The following is a 17,084-nucleotide window of genomic DNA, read 5'->3' as shown; positions in this document are numbered from 1 at the left end:
TTTGCAGATGCCATGACATTGTACATAGAAAATCCTAAAGACTCTACCAAAAAACTACTAGATTTAATAAATGAATTCAGCAACGTAGCAGGATACAAAATTAGCACCCAGAAATCGATGGCATTTTTATACACCAATAATGTGCTGTCAGAAAGAGAAACTAAAAAAAATTCCATTTACCATTGTGACAAACAAATTTAGATATTTAGGAATAAACTTGAAGAAGGTAAAAGAACTGTACTCAGAAAACTATTGGATGTAGCAAAAAGACATAGAGGAAGATATAAACAAGTGGAAGACTATACCGTGTTCATGGACTGGAAGAATTAACATCATTAAAACGTCCATACTACCCAAAGCAATCTATAAATTCAATTCAGTCGTTATTAAAATACCAAAAGCATATTTTACAGATCTAAAACAAACACTTTGAATATTTATATGGAACCAAATAGACCAGGAATAGCCACAGTAATCTTGAGAAAGAAGAGCAAAGTTGGAGGGATCACAATACGAGATATCAAGTCATACCACAAAGCCACTGTAATCAGAACAGTCTGATACTGGCACAAGAACAGACATATAGATCAGTGGAACAGAACAGAGAACCCAGAAATTGACCTAATCCATTATGATCAATTAATATTCATCAAAGGAGGCAAGAGCATATGATGGAATAAAGACAGTCTCTTCAATAAATTGTGTTGGGAAAATTGGACAGGTACTTGCAAAATAATGAAACTAGACCACCAACTTACACCATCCACAAAAATAAACTCAAAATGGATAAAAGACTTATGTAAATTGTGAAACCATAAAAACCCTAGAAGAAAACATAGGCAGCAAAATCTTAGACATCTCTCAGCAATATATTTGCTGATACATGTCCTACAGCAAGAGAAACAAAGGAGAAAATAAACAAATGAGACTACATCAAAATTAAAAGCTTCTGCACATCAAAAGAAACCATCAACAAAACAAAAATGGAGCCCACTGTATGGGAGAACATATTTGCCAAGGACACATCTGATAAAGGGTTAATTTCCAAAATATATAAGGAACTCATACAACTTAACAAAAGGAAAACAAACAATCCAATTAAAAAATAGGCAAAGAACCTAAATAGACATTTTTCCAAAGAAGACATACAGATGGCCAAGTGACATATGAAAAAATGCTCAAAGTAACTAATCATCAGAGACATGCAAATCAAAACCACAGTGAGGTATCACTTCAAATCTGTCAGAGTGGTTACCATCAACAAATAACGAACGACAGGTGCGGGGCGAGGGTGTGGAGAAAGGGGACCCTGGTGCACTGCTGGTGGGAATGCAGACTGGTGCAGCCACTGTGGAAAGCAGTATGGAGCTTCCTCAAAAAATTAAAAATTTAACTGCCTTTTGACCCAGTGATCCTGCTTTTAGGAATATATCCTAAGAAACCCAAAACACCAATCAGAAAGAACTTATGCACCCCTGTGTTCATAGGAGCACAATTTACAATAGCTAAGATCTGGAAACAGCCCAAGTGCCCATCAGTAGATGAGTGGATAAGAAAGCTGTGGGACATTTACACCATGGAATACTACACAGCCGTAAAGAAAAAAGGATCTCTTACCCTTTGGAATAGCATGGAGAGAACTGGAGAGTATTATGCTGAGTGAAATAAGCCAGTCAGAGAAAGACAAATACTACATGATCTCACTCATATGTGGAATCTAATAAACAACATAAACAGATGAACAAAATGGATCCAGAGACATAGAAGCATGGAACAGACTGAGGGATCTCAGAGGGAAGGCGGGGGAGTGGGAGGGAGAGATTAATCAAAGAACTGACATGTTTATAAGCATAACCCATGGACACAGACACTGGTATAGGGAAGGCCTGGGGGTGGGGTGGATATGGGGTGGAGGGGATCAATGGGGGGGAAAAAGGGGGACATCTGTAATACTTTCAACAATAAAGATTAAAAAAATGGCCTCATCATTGCCACTTAACATAATCTTATCAAGATGTAGCATCCCATCATATTCACAAACTCCACTCAGATTCAAGGGGAAAGAACAGTGCAGTAGGACGTGGGGATTTTAAGGGTCATCTTAGAGCTTTGCCTACTATACCAACATATCTCTAAAATATGTTGTAATTGTTACTTCATAGTTCATTAAATTTAAACGCTGCAGATTAATTCTTAGTTCCTTCATTAGTGGCTTCTAAGTTTGCCTTAAAATAGACTTATTTTACAACACTGGGACAGCCCTTTGCTTATCTCAAGATAGGCTTGGGAGTGAGTTTTTGACTCTTGACCAGGATAAGGGCAGTAACTATTTATGGTAATTTGATAACTTACACTTGAAATAATCAGTTAGATATCCTATTTAGATGACCAAATCTGAGGAATACTTCCACATGAGCTCTCCTGAAACCAAATATCAGCAGTTTCATCTAGAGAGGAATCATGTCTTCACGCAAATATATTAGGAGTGTATTACTGGATGTTTCTTGGTCCCCAACTATTTATTTTAATTCCGTTTCTTCTGCCTCTTTATATTATTTGATTTTATTAAAGCTTTACATGAATATGTTCATTGGAGCCTTATTTTTAAAAATTATCTAAATCTGGAAATTTTTGGAATCTTTAAACTCCCCTTTTTATTTCCATAATTTTGGACCTTTGAAAAATTTTCTCTTTAAAATTTTAAAGAGAAAATAAGGCCTGGCTCAGCATTTGAGCGTCGACCTAGGATCCAGGCGATCGGGGTTCGATTCCCGGTCAGGGCACATGCCCGGGTTGCAGGCTGCAGCTGATCAATGATTCTCTCATCATTGATGTTTCTGTCTCTCTATCCCTGTCCTTTTGTCTCTCTGAAATCAATAAATATATATTAAGAAAAAAATTTTTTAAATAAATCATAGTGTAGTGTTGGAAAGTTTTCTCTAAATAAGTGAGTAGCAAATATTTTCAATTTTGTGGGCCAGTCTCTGTCAAAACTACTCAACTCTGCCATAGCATTTTAAAAGAAGACATAGAAAGATAAATGAATGGAATGACTGTTACAATAGAGGTTTATTTATAAAAACAGATAGATGGTGGGGCAAATTTGGTTCACAGGTGATAGTTTGACAACCCCTGTCAAAGTGTGTGAAATGAGAATATAAGCATCCACCCTACTCTCCACATTGCCTTATTCTTTTCTAGGTCATATCCTACCAGTTGTAAATGTACTTATAAATTTTGCTGTACAAAAACAGTTGTGTTTTATATTATCAGTCTGTTTCATTATAAGAGGTGAAAATCTACAAGGTATGTGTTATAGCCAAAGTGCAAGATGTCCACCAATACTCCCCACCAAAGATTTGTACACCAGAGCTTACTGGTTTAGAAGATTCCCAGCTTTTTAAAATGAATTCAAAACAATGCTAAAATCAAGAAATGAATTCTTAGCAAAGATCAAATCCAGGTACTCTCAGGAAAGCATATTCTAGAGAAAAAGCTATAGATGTGACTATAAAATTCTCTATTAAGATCACAGAAAGTGCAAAGCTGGTGCCTCAATTCAGTCACAAAAGGATCTATTAAGGGTATACTTTACAAATCATCTTGGCTAAACCACAAGGTTTCTAGGAAGCTTGTGGGCATTTTTCCTCAGCCATCTTAGCAGAAGCTTCATAAGAGAAGCTCACACAGATTCATGCATTGTGGCTTTTATGAATGGAGTGAACCCAATAAGATTTATAGGAGACCCTAAAAATATTTTTGCAAAATAATTATTTCAGCATAAAGATGGCCAGCTTGATCTGAAAAAAAACAAAACAAAAAACAGACAGTAAAAATACATACATACATGCATACATACATACATATGTACAAACATACATAAATGAGAATTTTTGTCCCCCAAAATATTTACAAGCAGGAAGTACACTATGAAATCTATAAAGTTACAAACAATTGCTACCTTAAAAAGGAAGGATAATTCAGAGGACAAACCAAAACCCTAAAGGGTGGACCAAGAATTATGGAGAGTCCTTTTTGACCATTATGAATAAAATTACTATGGACATTTTTGCATATCTCATTGTTGGAAACATGCCCTCAATTCTCTTGAATATATGCCTAGGAGTTACATTTCTAAGTTATAGGATGGCATATATTTAGTTCCATTAGATGACGCTTAAAAAGATTATGAAAATGTATTTATAAAGCTTATTTATGATCTTACCATAGTTTGTATGCATGTGTTCCATATTCTTGCCAACACATAGTATTATAAATAAATTATTTTAGTCTAAAGACCTTCTGGGTAGAAGACAGAAGCCTGTGTTCTGGCTAGCCCTTTTAGAGTTGGGGGATTGTACACTCAGCCTATGTCTTTCCTCCTAAAAGAATGTTGGGAACTGAAACTTTCTTCCTGATTCTGTGGAGCTGTGCAGAGGGTAGAGATTATGGCAACGGTGTGTCTCAATTTTCCCTACTCACTTTAAAGTGGAAGTTTTGCCCTCACCCAGGAGCCTCTCAACTAGTTTCTGAATTTCTCACAAAGGGAATTTGATCATGAATTATTGTTGATTCGGTGTGTTTTTACTTGGATGTAAGGTTAAGGGCTTCCTGATCTGTCATCTTGATGACATCACTTTGCTAATTTCTTTTTCTTAGTACAAATATAAAGAAAAATATTACATATTTATAATTTATGTATATATATATATATATATATTTACATCCTTAAGTGATATAAAATAAAAACGTTTAGTCACTCTATTTCTAATTTATATCTACATTGAATTTGGATTGCAATCAAATTCATTTTAACTGGATTTTAATGGGGCAAAAATATTACCATGTGTAAGTGGGAGAAATCTCATAACTGATGGAGCAATTGCCATTTTAAACAATATCATAAAACATCTCTGTATAGTACTAACTAGCACTTCCAATATTTTCTAATTACCTGCCACATTTTTCTGCCCCACAGCCTTTGAGATGCTTCCGGCTACTATAAAACCTATATTGTAAAATCCAACGTGATCCTCTTTCTCTCTATGTTTTTACTTGGTCCAGCATTAAAACTGTTAGACTTGCCCTGCTGGGCATGGCTCTGTGGTTGAGCATCGACCTAGGATCCCGGAGGCCGTGCTTCAGTTCCCGGGCAGGGCACATGCCCGGTTGCGGGCTTGATCCCCAACAGAGAGTGTGCAGGAGGCAGCCGATCAATGACTCTCTCATCATTGATGTTTCTCTCTCTCTCTCCCTCTCCCTTCCTCTCTCTGAATCAATAAAGATATATATTTTTTGAAAATTGTTAGACTTGCATTTTTTCAGCCATTATGAGCTATAGCTGTCTATTAAAACACTGCATAAATAACATAGAAGAATTGCAATAGGGCAAATATGTCCATGGAGAACACAGTCACCACAGGTTAATACTTTAGAAATCTTGTTCACTGAGAACTTACAAGTTTTCCATACAAGATTTTACTGGTTAAGAGTAGGAAATAGATTTTAGGGTAAGAATCTAAAATAAAGGACACCTCAATAAATGTACTAGCTAAACCTCAGTTTCATATTGCAGAGATGCTTGCCTGACTCCAAATATCCCCTATGTCTCCCCCAAATCCTTAAAATCAATAAGGAAACAAATAAAATTATATAAGACTCTTTCCCTTTCAGCCCCTCCAGTGACAAAGAACACCACAGCCTTCAAATTAACTGTAAGTAGAGAAAACAGATTAAAAGAGCGCTTACTCCAGCCTAGTACTGAATGTCTAAGCTACGGGGTATGGGGTTTAGTCCTTAAAATATTCCATTACAAAGAGAAGAACAGAGGCCATACATGAAGGACACACATAATCAACCCAGGAAGATAAAGCTGCAACAATAAATTCCAAAATACTTAAAATAGTTTGGAATTTGGTAGTTCATAACTGAGGAAGGGTTTGCAATGTGAGATAAGAAATGAGAAACTTGAAAAAACATTTTTTTCCTATAGTTGAAGCATACAAGAAAGAAGGGGTGATGCATCTTAGAGATGTGGGTAAAAGCCAGTAAATAATTTGGAGGATTTAAGAACCCTGAAGTAATAAAAGAGAAGAAATGTATGCTTTCGTCTCCCCAGCTCCACATCAGGACCATCCATAAAGAAAACTGCACCAAATAGGGCAGATCAGACAGGAGAGGAAGCTCTCTGACAAGGGATCTTAGCCACCAGATAAAAATAGGAATAAAAAGTCCCCAACAGACTACATTTATCTAAAACCTTTTTAAGTGTTCAAAAATGTGAATAGAATATTTTCTACCTAAGAAAAGTCGTGCACCTAAAAGAGGAAACAACCACAAAGCCGAAGAAAACTGTAGCACAGTACTGCAAATTAAATTAGATAGCCTCATAGAGTCATAAAAAGAACAGAGATGCAAAATTTTAAAAAAGATTGAAGTCGAACAGGAGCTGATCAAACTCAGGAGAGTAATAGAGTGCTAAATCCTGAATGCCCGTCAATGAATGGATAAACAAACTGTGGCACATCCACACAGTGGAATGTCATTCAGCCATAACAAGGAATGGAATCCTGACACAGGCTAGAATGTGAATGAACCTCAAACACATTACGCTTAAGTGAAAGATATTAAAAGGTGACATACAGGGTGGGGTGGAAGTAGGTTTACAGTAGTTCGTATGGAAAATAATACAAAATTAATAACAATACAAGAATACACTCTGTGTTTCACGCATTCACAATTGTGGACCTGCTTATGCCCCACCCTGTATATATAGTGTGATTCCATTTCCATGAAATATCCTGAATAGCTAAATCCACAGATACAGAAAGCAGATTCCTGGGTGCCAGCAGCTGGAAAGAGGGGAGAATGAAAAGTAACTGCTTATTGGGGATAGTAAGAATATTTTTAACTGGAAAAAAAAGGTGATTTTAACAGGCCACACTCAATATATGACAGAAAACTTGGACAAAAAATAAATTATGTTATAAATAATTAAGTAATATTGTCAGTATTTTGGATATATGTTGACCAGTACACACTGATAATAGAAAATATTCCTTCTTTTCAAGTGCACCTGAAGCATCCACAAACATTAATCAATATATATTGATATTTATATATTTATATATTCATATATAATATTTACATATTCACATAAAACTCAAAAAAGTAAAAACATATGGAGACATTTTACCGAGTGAAGTACATATATATACTTATGTGTACATGTGTGTGTGTGCATTTTAAAGCCAGTGTTCTACTTTGTAGAACTCTTGAGATATTCCACTGAATGCCAATTATCTCCACTCTTCATTAAGGTTGTCCTGGTCAAGTTGGCCAATGTAATTAGGCTAGGAAAAAAAATCAATAAATAAAAAGATAAAAATGGAATAAAAAAGCTTTTGATTTCCACAAGATATGATAACACACAGAAATAATATGAGAATCAATGATAAACCCAGCTCAAATAATAAGAAATTCAGCAAATTAGCAGGTTGTGAAATTAATATGCTAAAAAATAGATAGTATTTTCTTACACAAATAAAACCAATTAGAAGACAGTGGATGAAAAACCCTATTTATGTAATGATAAATGAGATAAAATATTTAGTAATAAACACAAAAAATAATTCCACCAATATACAAGGTTCATTCCTGGATAAGAAATGTGCAAATGCTATTTCCTTTGCCTACTAAGCTTTTCCCATTTACTTCCCCCTCTAGTTAACCTTTATTCACCCTTATAAGTTCAGCTCATAGGCAAGACAGGTACATTTAATTCCATTAAAAATTTAAATGACAAATGATGCTAAAACGAAAGGAAATATAAGGAACTGTGATAAATATATGCACAGTTATTAGCAAAATTTTGATGTAATGTTGGAGCCAAACAGTGGATATGAAGACAGACCCTCCCAACAGAAAACTAGGAAAAAGCATAAAAAGGCCCCTGTTAGTTTTCCTGCAGCATTTCTGTATTCACAAGTGAACTAGTGACCATTTTCTTCAATATGACCAACTTTCTCTGTATGTAGGAGCTTGAATTCTGTTCAATTTTCCAATTTTAAGAGAAATTCACTTAATATAACTGGATAATAATTTTCAAAGTCTTTTAAAATTTTCAAGTAGCCAAAGGAGAAAAATTATTAAATTCTAAATATTAAATGCTAAAGTTCTAAATAATGGACTAACCTCATAATTGAGGGAATGTAATTATTTTTGAGAGTTATGGGTTATATTTGAATGTGGCTAAAACTTGTATGTTTCATAAATTCTCTTTTTTATCCTTGTTTCACAGATACTGACTTTTGAAAGAGTTTACATTATGACAAAAGAGTCATAACGCTCATTTGTACTAAGAAAAAGTGTGCAAAATTCCCAGAGCTAAATAGCATAACTATTCTTGAAATGGAAGAGACCAAAAAGTGGCACCACAAACATTACTCTTAAAGCTCTAGTTCCTAGAACAGTAATTAAAAATAAGATATGATGTTTAATGATACTTTGCAGGAGGTGTTGGTGGAAGTGGGTTACTTTCCTAATGAAAAAAATCTGTATTTTGTTGCCTCAAAGTCCAAGAGCTGAGTAAACCATATTGAGCATTACTGCAAACAGACCAGGTGTTTTAAAGTAACTAAAGATTAGATTGATGAAAGGCCCAGATCTGGTGACGTTTTTAGATGTAAGGGTTTCCTGTGTGGTTGCATCCAGAAAGCACTTATTTTCAGACTCTGCTCATCTATTAATTTCATGTATAGGACAAACAAAGACATTAGACTATTATTTATTGTCTTCTCTTTATATTCTGCATTGGATTTTATACCAAGGATCATCAAAAATTCTTATACTCAGACTTTTCTCCCAAGAATTATAATCTCATTCCCAGGAAATACGTGTTCTGCAAAGATCCTGGCATCTTCTTCTAAAAAGCAGGTACTTTTCATGATATTAATTTATCTTACTTAATGTATAGTATTTTAAAAATTGTTAAATAAAATTTGATCAAAATAATTTGAATAGAAACATGAAAAGTGATATTTATAAATAAGGAGGTACATATTCAGATAGATGAAAGATCTATAGATTGATTGATAGATAAATAGATGACAAGAAGGCAGACCAGAACAGACTTGAATATATTTTCTTGATTAGGATAACCGTTTGAAATGAGATCATTAGAAGTACTTGGAATGAAATTCTTAATTCTATATAGAAAGATATTTGAAGAAAATAAAGAAATCCAAAATTCTACTGGAAAAAAAGTGCAGAAAACTTACTATTAGATTTGTACATTCAGTAATACATGGAATAGCCATGGACTGTTTAGGCACTGAAAACATATGCAAAGCTTTTTAAAAAAGTTTTAAGATTCCTTTTGAGCTAGAATGTATTTGATGTATAAAATATTCAGATTGGCATCAAAGTCAAGTTGTTGGAATTATAAAGTGCACAAATGAACCTAATAAGTAATGGTAATAATAATAAAATTAGTAAGATGTGAATTCTGCCGACAGAGTATGTCCCAGTGAGGAAATGGGTGTATAAAACAAAACAAAAGGTGTGATGGGTTTAAAGAGAAATGTTATAAACAAGGAGAGTTCGTGCAAAGAGAGAGATAAATTCTTACTGAAAGATCTGTTTTCTTGACAGAGGTAGAATTTGTCATAGTTTTTTAAATTACCTGATGATAATGGAGCAATACAGGCAAACAAATCTATACTAAAAAGAGAGAAGAGTTTAACCAGAAGCATGAAGGTCCATAAGAACATATCATAATTGAGGAGAGTGGGCTACTAAGCGTGGAGGTAGATGCCGTGGGACAAAGGCCAAAAGAGGTGCAGGTTAAGTAAAGCTGGGAAACTTGCCACAGCCTGGCTTAAAAAATCTTTTATTTATTATGCAATGACGGTGATTAATTCAACATGTGCGATCAATTTGTAATTTGGTAACTTGTAATTAAAAAATATTTAATTTGAGTGTAATAAAGAATGATATGCCATAAAAATTTGTTTTTAAGTCTTTTATAAACTTTAATGATCATCTGTTCTTAAAGCTATTCTGTAACATGAAAGAAGCGCCAAGTTATTTATTATGTTTAACTATAATCCAGATAACATCTTTACACACCATTTATTTTGGCGATGGCACGTCTATGGCCAATGCATTCGTAGTAAATCTTTCATGTCACCTTCCATACATTTCTGTTTCTTAGAAATGGGAGAAGAAAGTGTGACTTACTCTGAGGTGCAAGTTTTTTCATCCCAACGGCAGAGGACAGCTAATGTCTCTGAAAGTAAAGGGACCATGTGTTCTGGGCACCCAGGTTCGTAGCTTTCTCACTTTTATTTTATTGTTTTACTTGACACTTTTAAAACAATGTCTGAAATATGTCTGAAATTGAATGCAACAAATGCACAAAATTTTACACACAAACGAAACTCTAACCTCCCCAATCTTAAAATACTCTGTGACTGTGGATAATGACAAACATTGTCCAACAGGACCTAAACTTTAGATCAAGTAAATACAGTTCAAGTGAGCAAATACATTTTGCACAAAGTTATTTAATTTACTATATGTAATCCTTTGAAGTTAACAATCACAATGCTAAATAATTTAAGAAATAAAGAAAATTAATCAGATTCACACTTTATGTGAATTTGTGGTTATTTGATTTATTTAATTTAAAAAATTATATCTGCCAGAGAAAAACAAATACCATGTGATCTCACTTACATGTGGAATCTAAAGAACAAAATAAAGTAACAAACAAAATAGAAACAGACTCATAGATGCAGAGAACAGACTGATGATTGCCAAAGGGGAAGGGGGCTGGGGGGACAAAGGAGAAAGGACTGAGAAATGCAAATTGGTAGTCACAGAATAGTCACAGTGATGCAAAGCACAGCATGGGGGATATGGTCAACAATATTGTAACAGCTGTATATGGTGCCAGCTGGGTACTGGAAATATCAGGGGAACACTTTGTAAAGTATGTAATTGTCTAACCACTATGCTGTACACCTGAAACTAACGCAAAATAATATTGAATGTAAATTGTAATTGAAAAATAAAATAACTACACCTGCCATTATCAAATACATAAAATATATTTTTCACTCAACATTTTGCCATTATTATGTTTCTATTTTATCAGCACAGTTTTATTTTCATCATTTATTAACCATGTATGACTGTATGCATTTGGGGAAATAGTGCCATTTGAATAGTTTGTTTCCATATTTTAACATATATAAAAAGCACAGTGATGCATACTTAACCTTTTGATACAATCACCTTTTTGAATATCTAATTCTTTAGATTTTCACTAGTGTAAATATCTAAGTGTCTGAACAATTTTATGCTTGATGTAGATAAATTAATTTAAAAATTAATTGTTCAAACTTTTAATCTGTATATACTGTTTTGTAACCCTTAACTCCCACATGTAAAAACTGGAGCATAAAGAGTAAATGTTTTCTTATTTTCTCCTTCTGAATATATAATAGGCTCATTAAAATAAATATTTACAACATTAAAATCACCAATGGGCAAAAATATGCTAGCAGATTATTCACAGAAGAAATAAAAATAGTTAATATGTACATTAAAGAGTTCACATTCAAGAAACTGAAAAAAATGTAAATTGAAACTAGAGTCCACAATGTTTGCCTATAAAATGTCAACCTTGATAGTAGCAGATTTGATGACAAACTATATTGCAATATATTTTATCATAGAAAAAAGCAGAAATTACCTCAATGTCTGAAAAGAGAGGAGTCAAAATTTATGATATATACATGAGAGAGAATATTATACAGTCAGCTTACAAACATTTATTAAAAATGTAATGACCTGTTAAAATAGTAAAAATTAGTTAAAACTTTTAATTTGTTAAAATAGACATAGTCAAGGTAATAAAACAAAGTGATGGTGGTGTGCTTCTGTGTGAAACAATTCGTGATTGGCTTTTAATTTCTTGTTAATCTTTCCTCAAATTTTCAAATTGCATAAAAGTGTTGCATGTAACTTTTATATATTTTATTTTAAAAACAGTATAAATATTTCACTCCTGCATTTGATATTAAAATTAATATCAAGACTATGAACTCCAGAACAGTTTTACATAATGAAGTGGCAGACGAGCGAAATCACACAGCTGCGTAAGGCCTATAGACATGGCTTTGGAGTTTGGTTATGAAACACTCAAGAAACAAAACAGAAACAGACTCCGAGACAAGGAGGCCAGGCTGATGGGCGCCAGAGCGCAGCGTGCTTGGGGGACTGGGTGAAAAAGGTGAAGGGACTGAGAAATGCAGATTGGTAGTTACGAAACAGTCACGGGGATGCAAAGTACATATAGCAAACATAGTCAATAATATTGTAATAAGTATGTATGGTGCCAGGTGGGTACTTGCAGTATCATGGAGAACATGTTGTAAAGTAAATGATTGCCTAACTCCTATGCTATACACCTTAAACTAATACAAAATAATATTGAATATAAACTATAATTGAAAAATTTAAAGAATTGTGAATAAGCATATAGAAGCTAATGTTTGAACCAATTTACTGATCTCTTTCTAATAGGCTGTTCTGCTCCGCCTTCTTCATGGAAGTTAATTTCAGTGATTCTGGGGATCATCTGCTTGGGGCTCCTTGTGTCTGTTGGGATCTTAGCCACAAAGTGTAAGTCTCTATGATAGAAAAGGAGTCAGCTTGTTCACTTCTCATAGAAAGGAATCTCTTTACTATTTTTTATTTTTATTTTCTAATGTAATTTCCTCAGTACCAGTTTATTGTTGGGATTGTCTCTGTACTAGAGGTGATTTTAAGAGGCACATCAAATTACTAACCTGGCCTTTCCATTGAACTTTCATGACTTTGCCCTGAGGCTCATTCCTACTGTCCCATCCACCTGAAATAAAAGCTTGTCTTTCTTTTGCTACCTGTTAACCTTTATCTCTTACTTAAACTTACACCATGATTACTTCTGAGAAACCTCCCTGAGGATTTTCCTAAGCAGAATCAATTGCTCTATAATCTGTGCTCTTACCTGTATTACATTAATTTTCCAATCTGACTTGTATTATTATTAGATTTGTCTGTGTATGCCCCTCCAATTATATTGAGCCTTTTAGATGTCATTGCTAATGTATTTTTTCCTATATGTAGTCACATAACAAATGAAGTGTTTTGTGCAATAGCAAATTTATCTTAGGACAAATGTGACAAACCACACTGATATTTGTCATTTGTTCCTTAGTAACAGAGCCATGTTCAGGAAATTTCACTTCCAGTCAGGAAACAGACCAGAAGGGATTGTTTTCAGGTAATTCAGGGATTCCATCACTACCAACAAAAGTTCAAGGTAATTAGGGACCAAGTCATACTTTCTAAGAGTTAGAAAATAACAATATCTGTGTGTTTATTTGTGTGCATATACAATAATTAATTAATTAATATAATTTATATATTGCTTATCATCTATTTTTCACAATGTAAACATATATATTTCTATATATAAATATACTAACATGAGACACTTAGACTTACTCTAATTTTTTCTTTAGGTTGGAAATGTCACCCTTGTGAAGACAACTGGCACCAACATGGGGAAAACTGCTACTCTATTTCTAACAATATGAGTCCTTGGGAAGATTGTGAAGTTCGTTGTTCAGTTTTGCTTTCAAGTTTTCTTAAATTAGAGACTGAAAAAGAGATGGTAAAAATAAGTATATGTTTCTTAAGTTGTAGTAAGTTTCTCCAGGAGGCATTTCTTGGGCTCTGGGCTTTCTGTCTTCTGAGATCAGTGTTTCAGTGCAGGGAGGCTGATGTGATACACACCCGATTGTGCTGTTCCTTTTCTGGAAACTCTTCTGGGCCTAGTACAAAGCCCCTAAGCCGTATATCTGTGCAAGTTTTATTCACGTCTGGACTCTTGCCTCTCTGCAACTCCCTTAGTCACCAACAACTTAACATTTCTACTTCTTCACCCACTTATTTTAACTACTTCTTTCCTGTGCTTCTTAAAGTGTAGTTCAATCTCCTCACAGTTTTACCATCCTCTCCCCAACCCTTTGTAACTTTACCCTAATAAATGCCTATTTATTTTTCTGGTTTATCCTAAAACCACTATAATATGAAAACATTTATTTTGATCACCTGGTCCTGTAAAAGTTCCTGATAAATACTGTCATTTTATTATGTAATTCCCTTTACAGGCAATTCCTTAATTAATTGATTTGCATCCTCCTTAAATCCTTGGATAACAAGTCTATTTATTGCCTTTCAATGCTCAAAACGCAACACAGTGTTCAGAGTGTTATAAGGGCTCCACAGTAGTTGTTTGATGAATAAATAAATTATTGGTTATTAGTGAGTTGCCAAAAAAAAATCCCTAGCATTTTTTATTATAGTGCTATAATTCCAGATAAAATAAAAATGTTTAATAAAGTAAATCCAAGTTTTAAATTGCATATACATAGGCAAGCAACCTAAGGTACCAGGTTGTTGGTTTTTTTCTGTTCTCATTCTATTCAGGATTTTGTAAAAAAATTGTCAATGATGCAGTGTCAAAAGGGAAAGATTTGGATCAGTTCATATTACAACAGCAGTCACCTGGAATCGGCTTCACTAGATGGCTCAGCTTTTACGGTGGACCAGTAAGTATCTTCCTGCTATTTTAAAACACCAGACCCAGAATAGCAATATTAATTATCTAGTGTGCATGTGATTAGATGTTAAATTGCATGATGTGAAGTTTTCTATTAAACCTGATCCTGATTACTCCAACTCAGAACTCTTCAAATATTTCATCCTTAGAAATGAATAGCAATAATGCTTTGTATGGAGGCTAATAATTTATACCCTAGTAGAAATCAGCTGATTTTCTAAGTATAGGCTTAATTTTCATTTCTCTGAATCATAGTAAATTACTACATAATGTACAAAGACACTTTTGAGAGGACCGTGAAGTCAAAACTATTTCATAATAATATTGAAATGTGATTTTCTCTTTCAGTCTTATTTTTTTTCTGAGTGAATAGAAGTATTTCTGAAGCTTTATAACATAATATATCAAAACAAACTAAATATGAAGCAGATATAAAGCTTCAGTTGTTTTTATTATGCTAGACAATTAGGGATTTGCGAAACTATAAAGCAGTGTCAATGTTGGCACTATTTTTTTGGGGGGATATCATTAGTCTTGTATTAACATGAAATGTATATGTATTTATTATTGTTATATATAATTAAGTGAATCTTTTTAATATATAAGAATTAATTTTTAATGTGACAGATTTGGATAGTTATAGCCCAGATAACAAAATTGCTTTGAGTCCCACAATAATTTTTAATAGTTAAAAGGAGTCCTGACACAAATTTTGAAAACTGCTCTTATAATATTACACCAATTTTCTTATTAAAATGCTAACATATAGAAGGTACTCAGTTCATCCTAGCATGTTATTAAAATAAATTTAAAAAGTTCTATTTTGTCAAGCACATGTGGATAACAATCAGGACTAAAACATTTTTAGCATCTTTCATTTATTTATTTTTTTTAAATCCTCACCTGAGGATATGTTTTTCATTGATTCTAGAGAGATAGGAAGGGAGCAGGAGAGAGAGAAATATCAGTGTGATAGGTTCCTTCCTCTATAGGAATGGAACTCACAACCTGGGTGTGTATCCTGATCAGGAATTGAACCCGTGACCCTTCAGTATAAGGGATGATGCTCTAAGTAACTGAGTCACACTAGCCAGGGCTCATTTACTTTTGAATGAAACAAATACATTCTTACCAAAACTTAGAAGCTTTTTTCTTCAATAAAGAAGCCCACCAGTTGTAATTTTTTAAAATTAGATTCCAGATTTCTGAAAAAGTTGAGTCAGACAGTTTTTGTCAACTTTATCATTGTTTTAGTGGACCAGTATTCTGGAGTTTCTTACTCTGCCATTTTCCTTCCTTAACATTTGAATGGAACAAATATTATTTATTATTTATATATAAATAAATCTGCCAAAGAAATGTATGTTTTTTATACTTTAATAAATGCATAATAATTTTTAAAACTAGAATTGATATATGAAATAAATTTTATTTAAAATAGAAATTCCTCTCTGATGATTTAGCAACGTTGAGCATTTTTTTTCACGTCTCTTGGCCATCTGTATATATGTCCCCTTGGAGAAGTGTCTATGCAGGTCCTTTGCCCATTTTTAAATTGGATTATTTGTCTTCCTCTTGTTGAGTTGTACAAGTTCTTTGTACACTTTGAAAATTAGCCCTTACCAGATTATGCTAAGTGAAATAAGCCAGGCAGAGAAAGACAAATATCACATGACCTCACTTATATGTGGAATCTAAACACAATAATCTGATGAACAAAATAGATTCAGTAACATAGAAGCATGGATCAGACTGACGAATCTCAGAGTGAAGGTGGGGGTGGGTGGGAGAGATTAACCAAAGAATTTATATGCATATATGCATAACCCATGGACACAGACAATATTGTGGTGAAAGCCTGGAGAGGCATCGGTAAGGGTAGAAGGGGTCGATGGGGAATAAAGGGGACATCTGTAATATTTTGAACAATAAAAATACTAATAAAACAAAATAGAATAAAATTTTCTCTCTCTCTAGGCACCAATTAACAAAACCTGACACTGCCAATAATCTTTGCGAATATATAAATAATGGTCAGTTATGTGCTGGTAATTGCAAAGACCGTGGTCATTGTATATGTAAGAAGACAACATATGGAAATTGAATCACTCATAAGTGGGATATAAAACTGAAAGCAACAAATAAAGAAACAAGAAAAACAAACAGAAACTCATAGATGTAGACAACAGTGTGGTGGTTACCGGAAGAAAGGGGGGGATGGAAATAGGAAAGGGCAAAAGGGGTCAAATATGTGATGGAAGAAGACTGACTTTGGGTGGTGGGCATACAATGCAATATACAGATGGTATCACAGAACTGAACGCTTGAAACCTATATCATTTTATTACTCAATGTCACACCAATAAATTTAACTTTACAAAAACCAAAAAAGGAAACATTCACTTTT

This window comes from Miniopterus schreibersii (genome assembly GCF_964146895.1).
Source record: "Miniopterus schreibersii genome assembly, chromosome: 2".
Lineage (NCBI taxonomy): Eukaryota > Metazoa > Chordata > Mammalia > Chiroptera > Miniopteridae > Miniopterus > Miniopterus schreibersii.
The sequence above is the reverse complement of the archived record's forward strand: the minus strand, read 5'-3'. Positions refer to the sequence as shown.